At 44.3% G+C, this 22,856-nt stretch overlaps 1 protein-coding gene across 1 annotated transcript in view; it reads left to right on the top strand.

The window, feature by feature from the left end:
* The window catches only part of CHN2 (chimerin 2), a 317,927-nt gene that overhangs the window by 257,940 nt on the left and 37,131 nt on the right, over positions 1-22,856 (top strand). The window lies entirely within an intron of this gene.

The following is a 22,856-nucleotide window of genomic DNA, read 5'->3' on the forward strand; positions in this document are numbered from 1 at the left end:
AAAAAGGTTTAGATTAGTTTCATAATAGGGGTGTGTACATTGGATACTTTTTCTTCCATTCCTGTGATACTTTGCTAAGAAGAACATTTTCCAACTCCATCCATGTGAACATGAAGGACGCAAAGTCTCCATCGCGACCTTAGTTTTTAAAGTCAATTTCCCTTAGCACTTGAGCCTTGGAATCTTGGGTCTGTAAAAAATGTTGATGCCTGGTTTCACCCCAAGACATTCTGATGTAATTAGTACCGAGTGCCCAGTAGACATCTGGATCCTTAAAACTCCCTAGGCAATTCTAATGTGCAGCAAAGTTTGAGAATCACTGCATTATGGGCCATTTAATTCCTAGGGCCACACCCCACCTACACTCAGAATAGATTTTGGCAGCAGGCTCCACTTCCTGAGGTTGGCGGGAGGACTCATCTCCCTTTTGAAAATTCAGATCCATCCAGTATTTACTGAGCACCTGTTACGTGCCATGCCCTGTGCTGGTGCCTGGCAGTGTTTAGCCCAGCCCAGGGCTTCTCAGAGAGCAGCCTTCTAAAGGCAAAGTGCTGTCTTGTGGTTTAAGTGCAAACTGTCCCGGCTCTTCTCTGCTTCCAAGATGCTCCTCAGACAAAGGGTGCGTCACAGGTACTGAGAGAGGATGGTTTTAAGAGGCCAGAGGTCATGAGGGGAGTGTTGGGACAGGGAGAGGTATAAGGGGCTCCTCCAAATCACACTAAGCTAATCTATGTGTACAAAATTTGGAGCAGCCTATTTCACGTTCGAAAAGTGCCAAAGTCACGGAAAGGTTAAAGACATGGGCTCACAAGCCAGACCAATTTTAGTCTCAAAAGCCAGTCTGTCACTTAATCAACTGTGGGACTGAGCAAATTATTTATTCTCCCTATCTTCCTGAGCCTCAGTTTCCCCATTTCTGGTGCCTATTTCGCAGAATTGTTTGCAGGATAAAATGAAGTAATGTGTGTAAACTGCAAAGCATGACGTCTCCACAAGTGTAATCTTTTATTATCATCATCTTACCATCCTTATAGCACACAGTTTAGGAATAAACGTTGACATTGGTCATCAGCTTTTCTGCCGTATGAACAGACACATTTGTGCCTGTTTCTGTAATCCCTGTGTGTTCACTCTGCCTTGCCTTAGCCCTGTGGTCCTCAACCCCCCTGGTCCATGGCCTGCAAGGAACTGGGCCACACAGCAGGTGCTGAGAGCTGGTGAATGAGCAAAGCTTCATCTACATTCACAGCTGCTCCCCATGGCCCATGTCACCCTGAGCTCCACCTCCTGTCAGATGGGTGGTGGCGTTAGATTCTCAGAGGAGTGTGAACCCTACTGCAAACTGTGCATGGGCAGGATCTAGGCTGTGAGATCCTCACGTGAACCTAGTGCCTTATGATCTGAGGTGGATGGGTTACACGCTTGAATTATCCAGAAACCACCCCCCCAATCCCATCCCCCTAAAAAACATCTTCCATGAAACTGGTCCCTGGCACCAAAAAAGTTGAAGACTGCTGCCTCAGATGTTTTGCCTAATTAGTAGCAGTGATTCTTTTAATTGGTATGTTTATTTTCAACATAAAGTGAAATCTCCAAATTCTGGTCTTTAGCTCCGCCCAGCCACATTGAGGATTCATAGCTGACTGAGCCTGTTGTCTTCTAGGGGTGGGGAGCACTGGAAAATTTCACTTTGACCAGAATTTCTCAAAAATGTCAAGTTTGTAAGATGCTTTTGTTTTTCTCCCTTTTGTATTTCAGGTCTATGGGTAACAATCTGAAGCTCTGGGGTGATATAACTCCAAATGTCACAATTTGATTTTTCTTTTTTGAGGTCAAAAATGACTTATTTAAAATCATCCTGGCTTCAGGACATTTCATTAAAGCCCTGGTCATTCTTATGGTCCAAAACCTTTCCAGGTGTGGCTCAGGGCTGCAGGTGGCAGGGAGCAGAGCCTCGCCTTGACTCACAAGGGAGCAGAGACAAGGGAACTGGGATTCTGGAAACCTCCTTCCACGGCACCACTTTGTACAGTAGAATAAATGGTTATCCAAGTTATCCAAAGTGAAACCAGTAAGTAGCGTAGATTTCATCTACCCTACATGAGACCTTGGAGATTCTGGCCTCATGTAGGGTAGCTAAAATCTCTCTATATATACATTCCTGGCCAAAGTAATAAATTGTCAGGGAAACACCACGTTTTAAGCAGCTTATCAAGCATATATTTCCTAGGAGCTTAGCCTTAGTTTACTCTTTAACTTTTTTTTTTCAATCAGAAATGTTTATCAAATTCTACCCAACCGGGTAGAATGCTAATGACAGATACAGTGATAAGTAAGACAGACAGAGCTGTAGAGAACTGAGGGTCAAACGGAGCCAAAGAGAAACAATTCTCTAGAGAGTGGTTTGTCATAAGAAGCCCAGCAGAGAGCTCTTCCTGGGGAAAGCTGTGGGCGATGCAGGGGAGGTTGGAAGGATGGTGAGTAAGTGGAGTGAACAAAGAGGGATGTGGCAGATGACATGGAGTGTGCTCTGGGGAGACACACTCACAGTTGTGCCCCAGCTTTCTGGGGTTTCACTCACACACAGGAAGTCCTCTCGTCATATCATCCCTAGGTTCTCGCAAACTAGGACTTTAAGCAAAATGACATATAGTCGGTCCTCAAAAAAATGTCATGTCCATCAAAGTTGTCCGATTACTTACAGAGGGTACCAAGAAAAGGGACACACATTTTAAGAAAGGAAAAAACTACATTAAAATGTAACACTCAAGTCACATTTGGCTTCTGCAGTCGCAATAGGTGCTCAAGCACGACTTGTATGCATCTTTCCCTATCAGTATATATTGAATATTACAACTTTAATACAGTTTCTTCCTTCCTTAAAATACGTTTACTTTTTTGGCACCCTCTATATTTTAAGTGTAGACTTTCCTATACATATGTAAATTCAGAATTTAAGCTGTGTACTGAGCAAATGTCTTACTTATTTTCGGGGAATAAAGGTTTATATTCTCAGGAAAATGCCACGGATGGAGATTAGCCAAAGACAGAAAAGCAGGCCTAGAGGAAGAGCCCTTCTTTTTTCATGTACAAAACATCCCTGGGTTTTAAAAACTTCTCCAAGTCTGGGAACTACCTTAGGTGAGAACAGGAACTGGATCTTATTTCCCTTTGGATGCTCAGGGGGTAGCACAGAACCTTACATCTAGGAGTTGTTCACGTAAGGTTAGCTGATTGTTTAATTGATTGTTGGCTAATTGCAGGATGAATGGATGGGTGGAAGGAAGGAAGGATGAGTAGTTAGATATATGGTTGGCTGGTAGACTGGCTAGCTGGATAGATGAATGGGAAGTGGGTGGGACAGATGAATGGTAGGTGTGTGGATGGATGGATGGGAGAGAATATAAAGTGTTTACATCAGTGTCTGATACTTGTGCATATGTTGTAACTGGATATTTCTGTTGTGCTACAGCATCAGATTACCTTATCTTGCATACATACTGAAACATTTGTGTCCACAGCATCCTATTCATTTAACCTATTTTAGTACATACTTGGAACAGTGTTTTTCTCACATAGAAAAACTGTACTCATTGTTTCAGATATGTTTTGTTTGTTCAGAGAAACAGAAATACAAAAAATGCATTCTGTGTAAAACATGCTGCCCTCTATGATACTGCTGAACACTGATCTTAGCGGCTAGGGCGCCAGCCATGTACACCGCAGCTGGTGGGTTCAAGCCCAGCCTGGGCCTGCCAAACGACAATGACAACTAGAACCAAAAAATAGCTGGGAGTTGTGGCAGGCCCCTGTAGTCCCAACTACTTGGAAGGCTGAGGCAAGAGAATCACTTAAGCCTAAGAGTTGGAAGTTGCTGTGAGCTGTAACACCAAGGCACTCTAGGTACTCTACCAAGGGCAACATAATGAGACTCTGTCTCAAAAGAAAAAAAAAAAGACATTAGCTTTGGGTACCATAAGAGGCTTCCACAGGCCCTGTCACCAAAACCTGCTTTGGATACCATTGCTGAATAATGAACCACCTCAAAACCCAGCAGTGTGTCTAATATCCATTGTATTATGCTTACAGATTCTATGGGTCAGAAATTAGGACAGGGCACAGTGGGGGCGGCTTGCCTCTGCTTCATGCTATCTAGAGAGACTCAAAAGTTTGCAGTAAACTCAGCAGCTCGGGACTAGAATCTTTCACAAGTCTGGCACCTGAGCTGGGGTGACTTGCACACTGAACTCAGCTGGACGGTCAATCAGAGTGCTACGTGAGGCCTCTCCATGCAGCCTGTGCTTCTGCCACACATGTGGCCTTGGGATGGTTGAACTTCTGACGTGACAGCTCATGGCTTCAGTGCAAGGGTTCCAGTGAACGAGGCAGAAGCTTCATTGCCTTTTATGACCCACTCTCAAAAGTCACGCAGAATCTCCCGCATCAGAGTCTGTTAGTTGAATTCATTACAAGTATGTCCAGATTCCCGAGGAAAGGACACACCCCCCTTATTTTCACAGGAGGGATTTAAAAGAGTTTTACAGCCATCTTTAAAGCCCAAGCACCCCTAGTTCTTAGAAACTGAACCCTAGAATCCCAACAGAAGGTCATCTCACTTTAACTCATTTCGTCACCTTTGAGCCTCTCTTTCGTTGATACATATCATTTGCTTTTTGTGAGGGAAGACTCAGAGCCTCAGCTTCCCATCACGCCTGGAGTATGCTCCCAATCCAGTACCGAGAAAACTCTCCCCTCCCTCCCTGAGTTCAGTGCTCCTCCTAAACCATGCCAGTTTTGAGGGAGGACCCTCTGGCACCATCCCAGCCAGTGGCAGGCCAGGGAGCCTTCCCAGTGCAGCAACAGAGCCTGTGTGAGGAAACCAGGGCACAGCAGTTGTGCAGATGGCAGCCTGCAGCGGGCAGGCACACCACGGCAGCGGTGACGCCTCCAGGCTGCCAGCCACCCCACACAAGCACTCCTTCTCCTTAGGATCTTGGCAGGTGGCTTTTGTGTTTTGTCAGAGTGCAACAGTTTTCTGGCAGGGTTCAGGGCAAAGGGTCAAAGGGCAGTTTCCCGCAGATTCCAATTGTTGGCATATCATTCAGGGCTGAAGGACTTCTTTAAGAGACTATTTCTTATCCCTGGAGTTGGCAGGGGGTAAAGGGGAGCTTTGGAAAATAATGTGGGTAGATTTCAGAACCTTAGGTCAGAGCCTAGAGATCTTGGGATTTCAGACTCACTGGCACCAGGGAGCCAAAGGCGTCATAATGTGGAATGCTAAGATTCAGAAGACGCCCTGGACTTTGTCCGCAAGAAGACACCATAGCAACTCAGAGGGCCCCGTGAGAACCAGAGATGTGTCCTGGTTCTGCTGATGTACAAACCTGGGACTGAGTGCCCAGAGCTGGTGCTTCCTGCCCTGACTGCCTAGAAGTGACCTTCCTGAAGTGTCCTTCTTGCTGTCAACTCCGGCCAGTAATCCTGTGCTTACCTGGACTGGTGTCGCCTTGCCCACTGGCCCCAAATGGCTCACCACAGGGGAGAAAAAAAACATGTAATAACCATCCCCAGTCCTTACAGGGTCACCCAGAACCTGCCGGCAGAGCCAGCCCCAGTCTAATTATGTGTGCATTGTTCAGGAGACAGCAGGGCTGCCCGCTAAGCTTATTTAAAGAGTAATTATTAACAATAATCGTAGCTAAGCTTTATTGAGCCTTTATTGGTTTTAAACACTATAAACTATGTGTATCATCTGTTTTAATGGAGAGCAATCCTGAAGTTAAGTATCCAGTACAGTTTCCCAAACCCTGGTGCTGCTACCTACTCACCAGCCTCACAGAACAGTTGGGAAGACTCTGATCGTTCTACACACTGGTGTAAAGGGTAATTCCCTGAGCAAGGGCTATACATAGACTTTTCCAAATATATTTAGTCATAGAACACCTGGTGGTAACTGGCATTTTAAGAAACACTAATTTGAAACCTGAGTGGATGTTAACAGAAGTGGGTCGGCGCAAACATGCTCAGCAGTCTATGAGACGTCTAAGCGCCATTTGTCATGGTGGAGTTGGCGTGACTGAGTGACCGTCTTCGAAATGGTTATTGTTGATACACCCAGAATGGCCAGGTGATTCCTGAATGTAGCTGATGGTCTGTGCTTAGAAATGTGTCATCAGCTTCACAAGTCTCCAAAGAAGCCTGCTACATCACAGGAGCAAGATGCTCCATCTGCTTCCAACACCCAGTTAGATGTGCAGGGTGAGGAAGCCGAGAGTGAAGAGGCTGAGGACACAGAGATGTTCCCAGGCTGCCCCACTGTTATTTGTGACCCTCTCCAGGACTATGGGAGGCTCTTCCCTGCGTGCATTGCTGGAGCTCGCCTAGGACCAGTATCAGCTATAATCTAATCCTTTATTCCATTTCTGTAAATCAATATCCTCGAATAGACTTTTTTGCTTTTTTCCTTCTAATAACTTCGAAATGTTTCAGGACACAGCCTGTGTTTGTGGCATTTATGCATCTTTAGTACAATTTCATATCCATTCCACCAGATGCCTTCAATGAACTATCATTTGTAATTAAAATACTTCCAGCTTCTTCTTAGCTCTCTGGTGATTCTCATCCAATTGAAATGAATGTAGGTTTAGGAATTGTGTCGAGTCAGAAGGGAATACTTTTCCCCTATGATATGGAGTAAAGGCAGTCTTAGTTGACTCAAATGTCGATTCCTCCAAAGAGTAGACCTCACTTTGAAAACAATACCTGAATAATCACAAAAGTTACTCATGAAATTATATATGCATACACATATATAAAATGGTCCCCCACCTGGGCGAACAATATTCTATTTACAACCTAAATTGCACCTTTAATCCTGCATTGGGATCTGGTATGCCTAGTCACACCTCACATTTGAGGAAATGACCCACCAAGAGGTTAAATAACTTGGCACAAGGTCACCCATTTGGGAAGGGTTGAAGCAGGGGTTTTGACACACAGAGTTTAGCCCCAGATACTGTTCACTCCTATCAAGGAATTCTTGGCAAGCAAACGCTTTCACCATTTTTAGTGTTTAATTGCCATTTCTACAACCGTGAGTTTGATGAGCACACAGCATTTTTACCTGAAACAACACATGGCCAATTATAATACTAGAAACTCTTTAGGAGATGGCTGGAAACATTTAGTCATTAACAAGATAATTTCATATAGCCACATTTATTAGGGCTAAAAGAATGAAGCTAGAAAACTTTTGAGTTATTGAAAATGGAAGGTCTTTCATCTCAAATCATTACTGAAACATTACAAAAGCTAAATTCCTTCTAGCTATAACATACATCTTGAGATGTAATTTTTCTGGGTCTGGATAAATTTATTTGAAGAAAAATGTGTTGTATAAACACAATAATACGTGTTATTCTCTGATCCCCTGACTTTCCCAAACAATAATGGATAATGTGATTAAAGCAGCAGGATGCAGTACTTTTATTTTAAAACTTTTTAATTCTCTTGGCTTAAAGTGAAAAATCTCCTCAGGGATTTGACCTAAATCATGTTTTCACATGAAACAGTGATCTGTCTTGCATTTTGGAAAGATTTTTCTTTCTATGAACAGAGGCCATAGAACAGCATGGTTTCGGCCCCACAGTGTGAATCCTTCCTTAATACCTGCTAGATGAAGAGTTTTCACTTTCAATAATGTTACTTACCCACTTGTATTACACACCTGAGAGTTTCCATGCATATATTCTAGCTGTGAGCTCCCAACCACAAAGACTCTCAGACTTTAGATTTATTCAGTTTCTAGTGGGTATTGTTGTTGTCCGTTTATTTGTTTTTTGAGACAGACTCTCACTCTGTGCCCTGGGTAGAGTGCTGTGGCGTCATAGCTCACAGCAACCTCAAACTCTTGGGCTCAAGAGATCCTCTTTCCTCAGCCTCCCAAGTAGCTGGGACTACAGGTGCCTGCCACAACGCCTGGCTAGTTTTCTTAGCAAGATGAGGTCTTCCTCTTGCTCAGGCTGGTCTCGAACTCCCAAGCTTAAGCAATCCACCAGCCTCAGCCTCCCATGTGCCTGGCCCAGTTTCTAGTCTTGTTTGGAACCTACCTCCTTTTTCCCGCCGAGGTAAAGGCTTACAAATGCAAAGCAAAACTAAAGCAAACTGGGGGAAAATGTTTTTGTGTCTCGGTGACAAAATGGTTCTGTTTTTCCTCATTCTGATGATAAAGGTAACATCATTAAAGGAATTTTGAAGTGTAAAGAAAATATATACATTGGTCCATTTTCCTTGCAATGATTCCTATGTATTGAGATTTAAAAAAACATACCTATAAGCATAGTACAGTCATCATTGTATTCAGCTTTGTTCATTAAGCATAGTATCACCATGCTATTGTACACTCTTCACAAACATCATTGCTGCGTCACTCTTACTTTGCTATTTCCTAATATTAGGACATGCACAATATATATTCCATTTTCAATATTAGAAATAATGCTGCTATGACTTCCCTTCTGTATTTAGAATCATTTCCTCAGGATAGAGTCTTAGAAATTGATTTACTCAATCTTAAAGGATAATAACATTTTGAAATTCCTGCTACACAGGACCAAATTACTTTCTAAGATAATTTTAATAATGTACATTGGCAATTTCCTTCCTGTGCTGATATGCCTGTGTGTGTGTGTGTGCGTGTGTGTGTAGCTTGTTTAACGGATACAGTCTGAGAGAGCGTGGATATTGATCAGGCCTGTTGTTGCACAACAGAAAGGGCTTAGACCTTTAGTCCAAGGACCTGGCTTTTAGTCTCAGCTTTACAACTAACTAGCTGCGGGCATCTGGGCAAGTCACTAGGGGACTGGGCTAGACCAGACACATGCATTTAGGAGACTAGCCTAGACCAGACACCTGCATTTATTTATAAGCCTCTGTTAAGTGCTCCTCATGGTTTTTGGTACAAAAGAGATTAGAAAATGTGAATCAAGGGTTCTTTGTCAGGATATTATACCCAACTCTGGGGCAAATAGGTAGAGACAGAATCATGTGAAGTTTAACACTATGAACCCTGGAAGCAGCTGGTTCTGGGTTCAAATCCTACGTATCAGCTTTGCAAGCTTGAGTGGTAGAGCTCTGTTAGGTCAGTTTCCTCATATTCGAAATGGGAGTAATAATCCATAGCACTACTGTGCAGATTAAATGAGAATATGGTTAGTGTGCCTGGCACATTAATGGACTTAGTAATCATTAGGAGATAGTTTTCTATTTTGTTGCTTATAGGATTCTAATATGACTTGTGTTTTACATGGTAGGACCATGTGTGCAGAGGCATAACTTCACAAAAGAATATTATGTCTTCAAAGAGTCTTGGGTTCAGAGCATTGGAAATGCATGGGGGGGTGGAGGAGACACAGACCATCTCTCAGGTGCTATCCAGGGCTACTGCGGCCACTTCACAGAGATTGAGTGGACCCTTTCCCCAAAGTTTGGTTTGGTATTGACACTGATGATGCCACATGCTCACTAAACAAATGTGCAGAGTTTCAGTGTTTATATAATGAGATTTTCTTAGGGGTAGCAGGTCAGACCCTAAGCAAGTCCACGGAATGACTAGAGAGAGTCTGGAGGTGCAATCGTTTGGGGTTCTGTGATGGTTTAGAGGTGGAGGTGGGTGAGAGCTCTCATGCCGTCAGGGGCTTACATGGTTTGAACTCCCCCCTGGCACCAAGGGAGGGAGTACTCTGGCCTTCTTGTTGACTTGCAAGCTGTAAGCAAGTCAGACACCAAAAATCAAGTCAGACTCTTTAGTACATGGGTGATGGTTTTATCATGGGCAAGCGAAATCTCACTGGCTTTTTTTCTTCCTTAAAAGGAAGTGGGCTGTCTGGATCCCCCCAACCCCATCCTTTCCTCTGCCCCCTTTGCTCTCCAGCACTCCCCAGCACTGGCCCTGCCCTACTCTCCTCCCATTCTTAAAGCCCCTGAAAGCATGTCTTCCCCACTGCTCCTGGAGACTGCTCTGCCAAAGTAAACACTCGCTCATGTCCCTAACCCTACGGTCCTCCCTGCTCAGTGCCCGTCAGTCACACCTGACCTGTGAGCAGCACTGGCCACACTTGATCATCTTTCCACTTGACTTCCAGGACACCAAACTTTCCTGCTCTTTCTCGCACACAGGCTGGGTCCTTCTCACTTTCCTGACCTCTTCATGGCTGGAGTGTCTCAGGACCCCGTCCTGGGGCTCTGCTGTTCTCTAACTCCACTTACTCTCTTCCTCTAAAATCTAATTGCCAGTGATCATGCCCCAAAGGAGCGCTCCAGCACCCCTCTCTTCCTGGGACCCCAGGTGCCTGTGTCCAGCTGCTACTTGATGCTAACATGCACCACAGGATGGAGGCCGACCTTCTGCCCCACTCTCCCCGGGTTGTCTTCATTTCATTTACTGAAAACTTCAGCCACCTGGTTGGTCAGGCCCCCATCTGTGCCATTATCCTGGAATTCTCTTTTTCTCGTGTACTTCGCATCCAACCTATGAGCTAGTCCTACAGACTTTACCTTGAAACAATGCCCCGATTCTGACCACCCCAGCTACCTCCACTGTCCCCTCACTGGCCCAAGTGCTGACTTGTGTTTACCTAGATTCCTGCAATGGTTTTTAATTTGTCTCCCTGCTTACACCCTATGGTCCTCCACATAGCAAGAAGAGTAATGCTTTTGTAAAGTGATTCAGAACATGCCAGAGCTCTGATGAGAAGCCCTTGGTGGCCACTCACCCGCTCACATCACTGAGAGTAACAGTGGATGCCCCTCTCTCTTCCAAAAGATCCCAGGTTCCTCAATTCACCTGCCAGCACCACATTCTAGCACACTTGTTCTCTCCTATTTCTTGAACATGCCCAGCTTACTCCTACCTCATAGTCTTTGCATTTGCCCTTCCTAGAATGCTCTTCCTCTGGGTGTCAACCTCGCTCACCCCAGCACCCTCTGCCAGTGTTTCCTAAATGTCTCCTTCTTGGTGAGACTTTTCCTGGTGACCCTGATTTAAATGGCAGCCGCCCTCATCACTCCCTCTCCTGTGTTGTTCTCCCTTTGTTCTTCCTCGTAGCTCTCACCACTTTCTGAAATAATATCTACTGTCCTCGTTAGTTTTATTTATTGTCTGATCTTCAAGAGGTCAGAAACTTTTGTCAGTTGCTCACAGTCCTAGCCTGCTGGCCTGATACAGGGCCTGATTAGATAATAGTTGCCCAGTAAGTATTTGCTAAGAGAAGGAAAGAAGGAAGGGACAGAGAGGAGGAAGGAAGAAAGAGCTATATTTGCAGCATATCCAAGAACAATTTCACTGCATTAAAATAAAGGCGAAGTCAAATTGGATGTGGTTGTATCAGACTGGACTGTCTTCTTCTGGAATGCCATGCTCATTCACCAGCCTGACGGTAGTTTCTGTTTCCAGAGCAGGCAGTGACTATGTGAGGTGTCTGTGTCATCACACACGGTCTGACATTCCAGCCGGGAAGGGACACCAGGCCGTGTACTTAGTATAAGGTTGGTCTTCTCCACATACAAATATGAGGTCCAAACGTGGAGTTTGAAAATCTCAGGCACCACTATAAGCAAAGAGAAATAACCTCAGAGTCTATTAGAAAGGTGCAATCACCCATGTTTCAGCTCTGCTGAGCTCCTGAATATCCCCAGGAATGGCGGGGGCATTGTCATCATCACAGTTGGGAATGGCATCAGGGACTATTCAGTTTGGGTGATTGTTCACTGTAAAAATAGCCCAGGAGGGGGGACTGGAGATATTTCTATTTGTGAAACTTTGAAAAACTGTTTAATAGTTTTCTCTCTCATGTACAACATGGGATAGTTCACATGCAGAGAAACACATGATTAATTTGCTTTTTTCTAAAGGGCACCTTACTCCAACTGCTGACCAAAAACCCTGGTAGAAAAGAAGCCATAGGCTCTGTTTGATCAGCTCTGCAGTGCTGCTCTGCAAATTGCCATTGTGTAGTACAGCAAGAAAATGCAATTTGGCAAATGGTTGGCCTTTGGCAGAGATCTCTCCAGTTAAAATACTTAGCAACAGTGGCAGGGAGGGAGGATGAGTTAGGGAAAGAGACGTGGGACCCACTATGCAGTGAGGGGCCGTAAGCAAGAAATTGAGTGTCTTGACCTTTGTACCAGAACCCATATGTCAATCACTTGGGGTACCAATTTCTTTGGACAGAGGTCCAAAGGGATGCATTGAAAATACAAAGAAAAGGAGCTGAATCCCAAATAAGAGAAGAGAGTAACCTGGGGCAAGAAGAAAAATGCCAGCTGAGAACTTGGTAATAGCTTCTTCCCCTTAAACTTGACACTGTTGACTTGGATCTTAGCTGATGTTTTAGGGGCTTGATTTAACAATCTATTCTTGCAAAAAATAACCATACCATACTTTAAGTTGAGCATTTAAGAAATTGGAGTAAGATTTTCGAAGTTCTTATTTCAAGAAATGGATTACTACACTCAGATTTAAAACATGTTCATTCTCTCAAAAACTCACACAAAAACAAAGCAACGAAATATCAGATGACATGTGTGAGGCACATAAGGAGACCTGAAGTCTTCCTCTGTGACGTGGGATACCTCTTATCTCTACATTTAAACAGTCTGTGAAAAAATCAGTAATTAGCCAGCATTTCTGACATCAGTCTCAGTAAAACAACTGGAGAAATTACATGGGAAAGACAGCAATTACAGCATCGCACAGTCAACCAACCCAAGAAGCATCAGGTTCTTTATTTGCTTCTAAGCAAGGTACTTTGGTCCATTTTAGAGCCCACACAGGCCCTTCAGTTTGGGGTGAATTGCGGCTGTTCTGAATGGAGTGAATTGCATTCTAGGAGAGGCAGTGAGAGCCTTCCTTCGGCGCTTTTGTGTCTCTCTCACATTGAGAGTGGCCATCTGCCCCTGGAGAACAATTGGAGCAGCAGCTGGGCATGTTGTGGCATCAGAGACAAAGGCCTCTCTGCCTCAGACAGAGTGCAGCAAGTTTGGAGGTCAGCAGCAGTTTTAGGTGGCAGCCAGGTCAGCCACTGACACCTGATGCTTAAATGGACTCGAATGAAACCAGGATTATGCAGCTTTAATTAGCCCACGGCAGGAAGGGATGGCAGGGTCCCACCCTGGTCGTTCTCATTTCTTTAACAGTCATGGGAATAAGTTTGCAGTTTAATCATCTGTCTTTGTTGCCCTCCTCCTCTTTCAGAACTGAAAACCACAAGCAAAGAATATAGCAAACACGAAGCATTCTTAGGAAGAGCGAGGGAGATTTATTTGGCAGTATGAGAGAATGCTCAAAGTCCATAGGATCAAACGGGCTGGGTTTAGAAGTGCTGATGAAAGAAACCAGCCCTTGATTATCATTCAGCACTTGGGGCTTATTGTACTTAGCATTTCCAGTTTTTTAACTTCCCAACAGAAAGAGAGAACCAATCAGCGGTGCCAGAGCAGATTTCCCTGCCTCTTCGTCCACCAGTACCCTGGAAACCCACGTAGAACCCCTTCATATACGCACACGTCTAAGATATGTGTGTGTGTACAGAAGACACTGAGATAGCAGGGACTCAGTATACCACGCTCCAGCCACAGAAAGCATTTCATTGTGACCCACAGTGAGTGAAAACAAAGGAAAAAACAGATTCCCCACCATCATCCTGGATTGAAGGAATGACTGTAGCATTTTGCTAAGTGTCTCTGGATCTGGGCAGGATTTAACATGTTGTAGCTTTGGGGAGATAACAAGCAGCCCAGGAAGATGACCCAGCCCCAGAACCCCAGACAGGTGTGCAGGGAGTGAACCCCATGTCTAAGGGAGAAAAGAATGAGAAGTCACTCCTGTGGAAGGTCAGGCAGTTTGTTGTAGGACGGCTTAAAAGCGGCATGTTTACTTCTCATGTAACACAACTTCCTGGAGTGTCAAGCCAGGGCTGGCACCAGGCCCGTCACCAGAGGTAGAGTTAAAGAACTAGGAGTAGTTTCACAAGTTTTTAGGTTTTCTTTTTTAAGTTTTAAAAGTTTATAAAATTTCTCAAGGAGCATAGAAGAGTAAGTCTTTGTGCCTGTGGCTGCTGTACCTGGGGTGCCAGGGATTTCCCTGCAAAGAACATCAGGAGATCTGATTCCAGGTCTCCTTACGGCTCAGTTTCCTCATCTGTAGAATGAGAATAATGACACCCACTCCACCTTCCTCACAGGGAAAAGGTCCATATATGTAACATATGTAGAACTCTGCAAATATATGATGTTACTTTTAATATGATTCTGGACGCAAACCCGGCCTTGCTCCTTAGCTCCCAGGACTCTGAGGCTGACCCTGGCGCAGGGTCCCCTTGATTTTCTAGCTCCCTCTCTGTGACAGCAGAAACATGACAGCTTGAACCAAAGGAAACTCCAAAGGGCATAGCCTCTGGATTTTATATTGATTTTGGACTAAAGACTAATAATAGTAATGACCATCTTCTATTGTGATCCGCTGACCTCAAGTTACCTGATAGCTGAAGACATTTGTTCATTTTTAGCAAATTTATTAAGTACTTACTTTGCACCAGCTCCATGTGTGGCAGCAGGGCTTTAATTGTGATGAAAACCACACACAGCATCTGATCTCATAAAGCTCGAAGGCTGCTGGCAGTGGTCCCAAGTCATAGTTTTCAAATCATACTCATAGGTGTATGGTTATACATTCTCAAGGTGACAGCAGGACAGTGGGAGCCGGTGAGGCTGGAAGGGTGGCAGGCACCAGGCCCCACCGACCCCGTAAGCCATGGTATGGATATTTGCCTTTGCCTTGAGGGTCTATGGAGGTTTTAAGTGGCATGATGGGAGGTGAGGTGGGGTGAACACGAGCCGAAACTTGATCACATTTTGTATTTGAAAACATATCAATCCTATGGGAAGGGGGGGAATTTGTTCAATTAGTATTGACCACATTTCTGCTTCGGTTTCTAACAATTGCCCTGAACTGAAGCACTTGAGATTAGTGCAGAGACTCTCAATTCTGGGAACACATTGCTCCCCTGGAGGAATTTTGAGAGTCTGGGCCCCATCTCCAGAAATCTGGATTTACTTAGTCGGAGGTAAAGCTTAAGCATGGCTGGTGGTTTGTGTGTGTAGAGAGTAGGGGGAGTCTTTGTTCCTTGGTGATTCTGATTATCGGGCAGGGCAGCGGAGGTCATAGAACAGGGGTCCTTAAAGCCTAGAACCAGGACCAGCCACGTCAGCACCACCTGGGAACTTGTTAGAAATGCAAATTCTTGGGCCTGATTTCATACCGACTGAAGCAGAAACTCTGGGGCTGACCCCACAGCTGGTGTTCTGACAAGCCCTCCAGGGGTTTCTGATGCCTGCCAGGCATGGGGAGCACTGTTGCAGGGGTCCGGAGCAGGAAAGCCAGGGTCTGCATCTGCTTCTGGATCTGGGGCAGAAGAGCTCTGTGACAAAGGGCAGTCGTCAAACCTCTCTGGCCCTTGGTCTCTACACCTGAAAAAAGGCAAGGTGGGATTAGATGAGTTCAGAGGCTGAGAGTTTATGGATGCATAGGAAACCTAATACAGGTTTTATAACATTCATTAAAAATCATTTTGATACAATGGAATGAGAACCTAACCATTGTGAGAAAATATTCTCCAAAAATAGAGAATATAATGGAAAAATAAATGTTAATTAAAATTTCTCCACCCAGATATAACTATGGCTTATCTTCAGCAGTTTCATGGAGATGTTTTGGTGTGTTGTCACTGCCTTCTTCTGTTTCACTTTTTCAAAAATTTTATTTCAAAATATTCCATGAGTACGAGTGTTTTTGTAACATATCAATTGCATTATGCTTGAGTTGGGGTTATAAGCGTACACATGGCCCAGATGGTGTTCACTGAACCCGTTAGGTAGGTTTTTGTCCATCCTTTCCTCCCTCCTTCTCCCTGCTTGATTTCCACTGAGTTTTATTTCCCTCTGGGCACATGTGTGCTCATTTTTAATAGTATGTGTGGTGGGTTTTTTTTTTTATTCTTTAGATACTTCTCTTTAGATAATCGTCTTCAGTTCCATCCAAATTGTTGCAAAAGGCCTTGATTCATCCTTCTTCATGTCTAAGCAGTACTCCATAGTACACATAGATCCCATTTTATTAATCCACTCATGAACTGATGGGCACTTGGCTTGGTTCCGCAGCTTTGTGACTGTGAATTGCAATAAACATTCCAGTGCAGGTGTCTTTTTCCTTTAGGTGAACACCCAGTAGGGGGGATTGCTGGATGCAACAATAGGTTGACTTCTAGTTTCTTGAAAAATATCCATACTGTTTTCCATAAAGACTGTACTAATTTGCAGTCCCACCAGTAGTGCAGTTCTTGTCTCTCTGCATCTACGCCAAGGTCTATTGTGTTTGGACTTTTTAACAAAAGCCATTCTAACTGGGGTAAGATGATATCTCATTGTGGATTTAATCTGCATTTCCTTGATAATTGGTGACATTGAGCACTTTTCATATGTTGGCTGGCCATTTGTCTGTTTTGTTTTTGTTTTTGTTTTTGTTTGAAAAGCTTCTGTTCATATCTTTTGCCCACTTTTCAATGGCATTGTTTATGTATTCCTTGCTTATTTGCTTGAGGTCTTTGTAGATTCTGGTTATTTGCCCTCTATCAGTTACATAGCTTACAAATATTTTCTCCCACTCTGGAGGTTATTTACTTGCTTTGCTGATTATTTCCTTAGCCGTGCAGAAGTCTTTCCATTTAATCAAGTCCCATCTATTTTCTTGTTGCTGTGATTGCCACTGAGGTCTTCCTCATAAATTCTTTGCCTGGGCTGATATCTAGAGGAGTTTCTCCAACATTTCAGAATTCTTATGGTTTCATACCTTACATTTAAGTTTGTAACCACCCTGAATTAACTTGTGTGAGTAATGAGAGATAGGGATTCTGTTTTATTCTTTTGAGTCTGGCTATCCAATTTTCACAGCACTGTTTATTGAATAGGGCTTCTTTTCCGCAGTATATACTGTTGCCTGCTTTGTCACAGATCAGCTGGCTGTAAGTGGACAGTTTTATGCCTGGGTTCTTTGTTCTGTTCATTGGTCTATGTTCCTACTCAAGCTGCTTTCTTTTGATAATTTATTTTTCTGTGCTTGGAATCATACTAATATATGCTTCAGGAGTGTACTTGTCATCTAACACTGTCTGGGGCAAATGTCATTTTAATCATCTTTATTAATGTCTGTGCAATGTTCATGTGAATACACACACAGCGAGGTCATGCAGTGAAGTGCACCAACTCATCCTAGAAAAAGCGCTCTGCACCTCATGGATGAATATCGTCAGTACGGTTGAAGTGCTCTCCTTAGGAAACTGTGCTCCGATACTACCCCTCAAAACACACATGCCATGATTTATTTAATTTTTCTCCTATATTGAATAAAAGTTTAGGCTTTTTTCTTGATATCATTATTTTATTGAATATCCCTCTCTCTCTTAATATATTAATCTTTGAATACCTTCTTAAGAGAATCCTACCAACGGAGTCATCGGATCAATGTGCCCGAGCTTTTTCCAGGCTTTTGACAAATCCCCAACTTTTTTCCCAGACCACCCAGTTCACACAATACCGGCATGATCCTAGAGCACCCTCCTCATGACACCCTCCTTTATCAGCAGTAATACTGATTTTCATATTATGCACTGCCATGAAGCTGCAGAAGCCTGCAGCAGCGGGAGGAAAGTGTTTGTAATACTGGGGGCGGGGGTGGGGGGGTGGGGGGGAGCAGGCAGTAAACACCTAAGGGAGACAAATTCAGACTCAAGAAACAGAGACATTTAAAGGGCTCAGCAGCACAAACACTGGGGTTGGAATAGTGGGAGAGGCTGTGCAGGGACTGGGGAATGACATTTTCCATGAACCCTCTCAAAATACAGCACTGGAACTTGTCTGATGTCTATGGAAGGATTACAGATTAATGGCAAATCACCTTATCTAGAAATTGGCACTAATAAGGCAGACTGTTGTGGTCCCTGCAGGCTGAGAGGTAGTCCTGCCTGAAGCCAGAGAGAGAAGGAGGCCTCAGTTGGGTGAAATTTGAGATTTCCTCTGGGCTTACGACGTGAAGATTTTAAAGACAGGGCAGAGCAGGGGTCTCCCTCCTTCTCCCACTGCCCTTTTCCTGGGCCCTTTACATGTACACTGTGCCCCCAAAGGGCTCCATTTTCTCATCTCTTCCTGCCCTTTGACCCATCCTTGCCTCTGTCTTCCTCTGACAGTTTTTTATTGCCTTTTTGTTACCTGATTCCTTCTTGTGTCCAGGCTTCTAATCACAGAGTGAAAGAACAGTGAGAGGCCTCGGAAAATAGAATCCCAACCCTCATTTATAAAAAAAGAAAAAGGGAAGTGGTGAGCTTATTTCACCATTTATTTATAGCCCCACCTACTTCCAAAAGCATCTTAAGTAGTGCCTGCGTTCACCGAGGCCCCAGGGAGAACAAAAACCACCTCTTCAAAAACCAGTCCAGAGAACACCAGCACTGCTAGTCGTGCTAATGATGCGGAAGAGAGTAATTCTAGGGTACAACCACTGAATATTTTTTAATGCATTATGGGGATGAGAGGACGTTTAGAAGATGGTTAAAAGCATAGATTGAGGATATATCCAAAGGAATTGAAAACAAGTGTTTAATCAAAACTTGTAAAAAAAATGTCTTTAGTGGCACTAGCCACAGTGGTGAAGAGGTGAAAACTATCTAAATGTCCATCACCTGCTAAATGGGTGAAAGAAATGCAGTATATCCACTCAAGGGATTATTACTCAGCAATGAAAAGGAATAAAGTCCTACACACGGCAGCACGAATGAAACTGGAGACATCACTAAGTGAAATGAGGCAGACTCAGAAAGCCACACATTGTATAATTCCCTTTATGTGAAATATTCAGAATAGGCAAAGCCATAGAGACAGAAAACAGACCGCAGGCACCTGCGGGGAAGAGAGCAGGGATTCGGTCCTGATGGGCACAGGGTTTCACTTTGGAGTGATGAAATATTCTGGAACTAGCTAGAGGGGAAGGTCAGAGAACACTGTGAATACACTAAATGCACCAAGACTGTGTGCTTCAAAATAGTTACAATTTTAACTTTTATGTAATGTATATTTCACCACAATAAAAACAGTAAACTTGTTCTTGCAGAGTGGGGGAAGCACAGACCTGGTTAGTTGTGCCTCTCCCCGACCAGTGAAACTCGAAGTTCCCATTTCCTTATCTGCAAAACTGGGGTAATTGTAACAGCACCTCCTGCAAAGGGCTTTAAATCTTCTGTGAGTCCAAATATGCAGAGTGCTGAGTATAATACTGGATATGCAGTAAGCTTGCTGTAAATATCTGTGTTATCAACTGAATTCACATATTCTCAACCAGGGAAAATTTTGCCTGCCTTCTAGAGTGTATTTGGCAATGTCTGGAAACATTTTTGATGATCCTAATTGGGAGTTCTACTGGCATCTGGTGAACAGAGGTGAAGAATGCCATTAAACATCTTACAGGGCACAGGGCAGCCCCACAACGAGGGATTATCCAGCCCTAAATGTCAGGCGCTCCAGTGAGAATCCCTGGTTTAAGCAGCGTGTGTAGGGAAATGTGCTTCATCTAATGAATGTGTAGATAAAAATAGGTCAGATAGAAATTTTTGCTAGAAGACGGTCAGCCGAAGTATTGAAAGTCCACTGTGTATAGAGAGCACTGTATTAGACATTGTGGTGATTATAAAAGAAACCAAGTATCTGTCCTTGGGGAGTGTAGATAAAGCAGAGCTCTATGCGATTGGATTATTTAAGAGGGAAGTTTTTACCAAGAGATTTTTGTGATCATTTTTCCTGTAATAGCAGGGTGATGTGAGGTCATCTACACGGCACACAATAATGTGGCTCAAAGGCTAACACTTACAGTCCCCTGTAAAGAAGCCTCCTAGGGGAACAGTGAGTGGTTCCTTCACATTTCTGAATGTGTCTTGTGTTTGGGCAAATTCTATTGAATCAATATCCCAGAAAGAAATCACTGTCACAAATAGAAATAAAAATTACTTGTTACAAGTAAAGGCACAGACACAAGAGAAAATATCAAATCTTGTATTCAACCAGCCATAGACCAAAAGGAGAGGAAGACCCCTTTTGCCTACATGCCATTTAAAAGAGTTATCTATGTCAGATTCTAAAGCTATATATCCATATCATTCATCTAGTTGAGATCATGGAATTCCTTCTTGCTTGAAAAGGCTTGCTGTCAGAAGGCCTCTCTTGATTTGCTAGCAGTGAAGGTTTGGGAAAGGCTCCGTCTCCCTCCTCTCCATCGCTTTACTAAACCCCATCAGTTGTTCTTAGGATTGGATGATGAAAGGGGGTTAAAGAGCCCGAGGGAGCACATCAAGATGGCAGAACCTGGGGGTGAAACGGGTCCTTGGAAGCCAAGGCAGAGGGGATGGGCAATCACAGGATGGGGCAAGAGACCCCAAGCCACACACACCTTGCACAACTGTGCCCCCCTATATGGATAGGTGTTCCCTAGAAACTTATATCTAGTTCCTACCATGGCAAGGAACCTTCGCTTGTAGGGGGAGCCAAGAGCAAATTAGGCATCGAACACACCACGGTGAGTGTTCTCAGTATAACGGGGGGGATAAGAACCCACTAAATCACTCTTATACAACATAGAAGTGAGAGGTGTCATCAGAAAATGTAGAGAAGATGCTGTGAGATTTCAAAGAAGAGTGTTTGCCTCCAGTGGGGGAGTTGGAGAAGTCTTTTTTTGGAAAAGGTGGCATTTGAGTTAGAATGTGAATGCCGGTGGAAACGCAGACATGTTGAAACGATACTGAACTATTCTAAAAAACAGAGCAAGCTACCGAGGTGAGAAATTGAGTATGTTGGAGAAAAGATTTTATTGGACTTGTAAAGGGGAGTCTAGGGAAATACAATGAACTGGATACATCAGGACCAGCTCAGGAAATACCCATGATTCCAGGACACAGCTGAGCCCTGGAGAAGCGCTGGCATGTCCTAAGCAGATGGAGTGGTGAGCAGATTAGGAAGATTATTGTGTGTGAGGTGGCCTGGAAAGACACGAAGGTCTGAGTTATTGTGGAGCAAGAGGAGGGCTTTCAGATAAAGCATCTGGCAGGACCGATGTCAGGGGGTGGCAGCACAGGGTGGAGCGAGGCAGCAGGGCACACAGAGCAGGGCATGGGCACAGGTGCCTTCTGATCCAGGCTCTGCGACTTGAGCAGCTGCATGGCCTGGGGAAAATCAACTCCACCTTCAGTGCTTGGTCTCTTCATCTGAGAAAATGGGAATAAAAATTTTGCTCCCACATGCTGAAGTTTAAAATAAGTGCATTTGACACATCCTGAACATCGTCTGGCGCTACAGAAATTATTGTACTCAGTAGCGCGATATAAAAATCGGCAGTTATTTTTGAAGGTAACAAAGATGAAATGGGAGGATGGATTTTTAAACCAAGTTGAAGTGATGGTGTTTGCTGGGAATAAAGAACTGCACAGAAGGATTGACCTTTGGTCTCTCCACAAGGCTGGGGCATGGTGCCTCCTCTCAGTAAGAGACAGGTTGAAATTCACAGACCATCCATTTACATAAAGCTCCAGCCACCTAGTTCTCACCTTCAAGTTCCTAAAGCATTGATTTTACTGTCTGGCATTAGCTGCATTAAACTTTGCTACCAGATCAGGAGTACTCCCAAGACATCATGATATCCTTAATGGGAAGACCTGGGACCAAGAGACCATCAGACAGATAATACTTTTAAGAGCAAGGAGGGCATTTTTATAGGCTTGGCCAGGCATAGAAAGAATATCAAAGATGTTTTATTTAAAAGGCAAGTGACCGTGATATTTTGGTAAGGAATGTTGCCTCGTCTGTGTGGGTTTGAGCAGAGGCTGTTTGTGCTGGAAGGAGAGAGGGGAGACTGGGAGGTGTCCTGCCTCTTAGTTTGCAACTTCTAAAGTGGACTCAGAGCTCAAACGCTTTGCTCTTTGATGCCCCATTTGGTGTTCAGACTGTTTCAATTTAATACATGCCTAGGAATAAAAGTGAAGCTTTCAAGTGCTGAGGCAGATTTAAAACAAGAGACACAGGCTTTACCCCTGTACGATTAAACAATCATCAGGGTTTAAAGGTTTAATCTGCTGGAGTTCAGCCCAGGATGAGGTTCAGAGCCCCAGAATAATTGGATGCAGCCTTAGACTTTGCACATCAGAGCTACTTGGGGAGGGGGGGTGTGTGCACACGTGAGTTTGAAATGTGCTAGGAAGGAGGAGAGGTCTCTGCTTTACAATGTGCTGCGGCAGGAGAAATAAAGCCGCCTGCCCCTGCCGCCCTGAATCCTCAGTGGCTGACTGGACACGGCTTCTGGGGGTTGCTGCACACATGAATGTGTGCTATTGTTCCAGGCACACGTCGGCCTTAAGAAATAGCACAAAACAGGCCCGTCCTTATTCAGAAGCAGAGCCCCCTCCACCCGGCCATCACTCAAACCGGGCCTTCTAGGTCACATGCTGGAGGCCTCTGCAGACAGGACGCAGCTGCCTCAAATCTGCTGCCTAACATTAGCTGCGGTTCGAAAGCCCTGACGGCGGCACGGAGCTCCCCAGGCTCCACAGGGGAAACTAGAAAGATCTGGGATCCGGGCACGATGTTCTCCCAGGAACTGTGGCTGGAAAATGAGAAAAAGTGTGCTGTGGTTCGGAAGTCCAAGCAGGGCAGAAAACGCCCGGAGCTGCTGGCTGTCGCTCTGGGGGTGAAGGTGGGAGTCAAAGGCGCCT

The sequence above is a fragment of the Otolemur garnettii genome, unplaced genomic scaffold (genome assembly GCF_000181295.1).
Source record: "Otolemur garnettii isolate 467f Iridium unplaced genomic scaffold, OtoGar3 scaffold00028, whole genome shotgun sequence".
NCBI classification, from domain to species: Eukaryota; Metazoa; Chordata; class Mammalia; order Primates; family Galagidae; genus Otolemur; species Otolemur garnettii.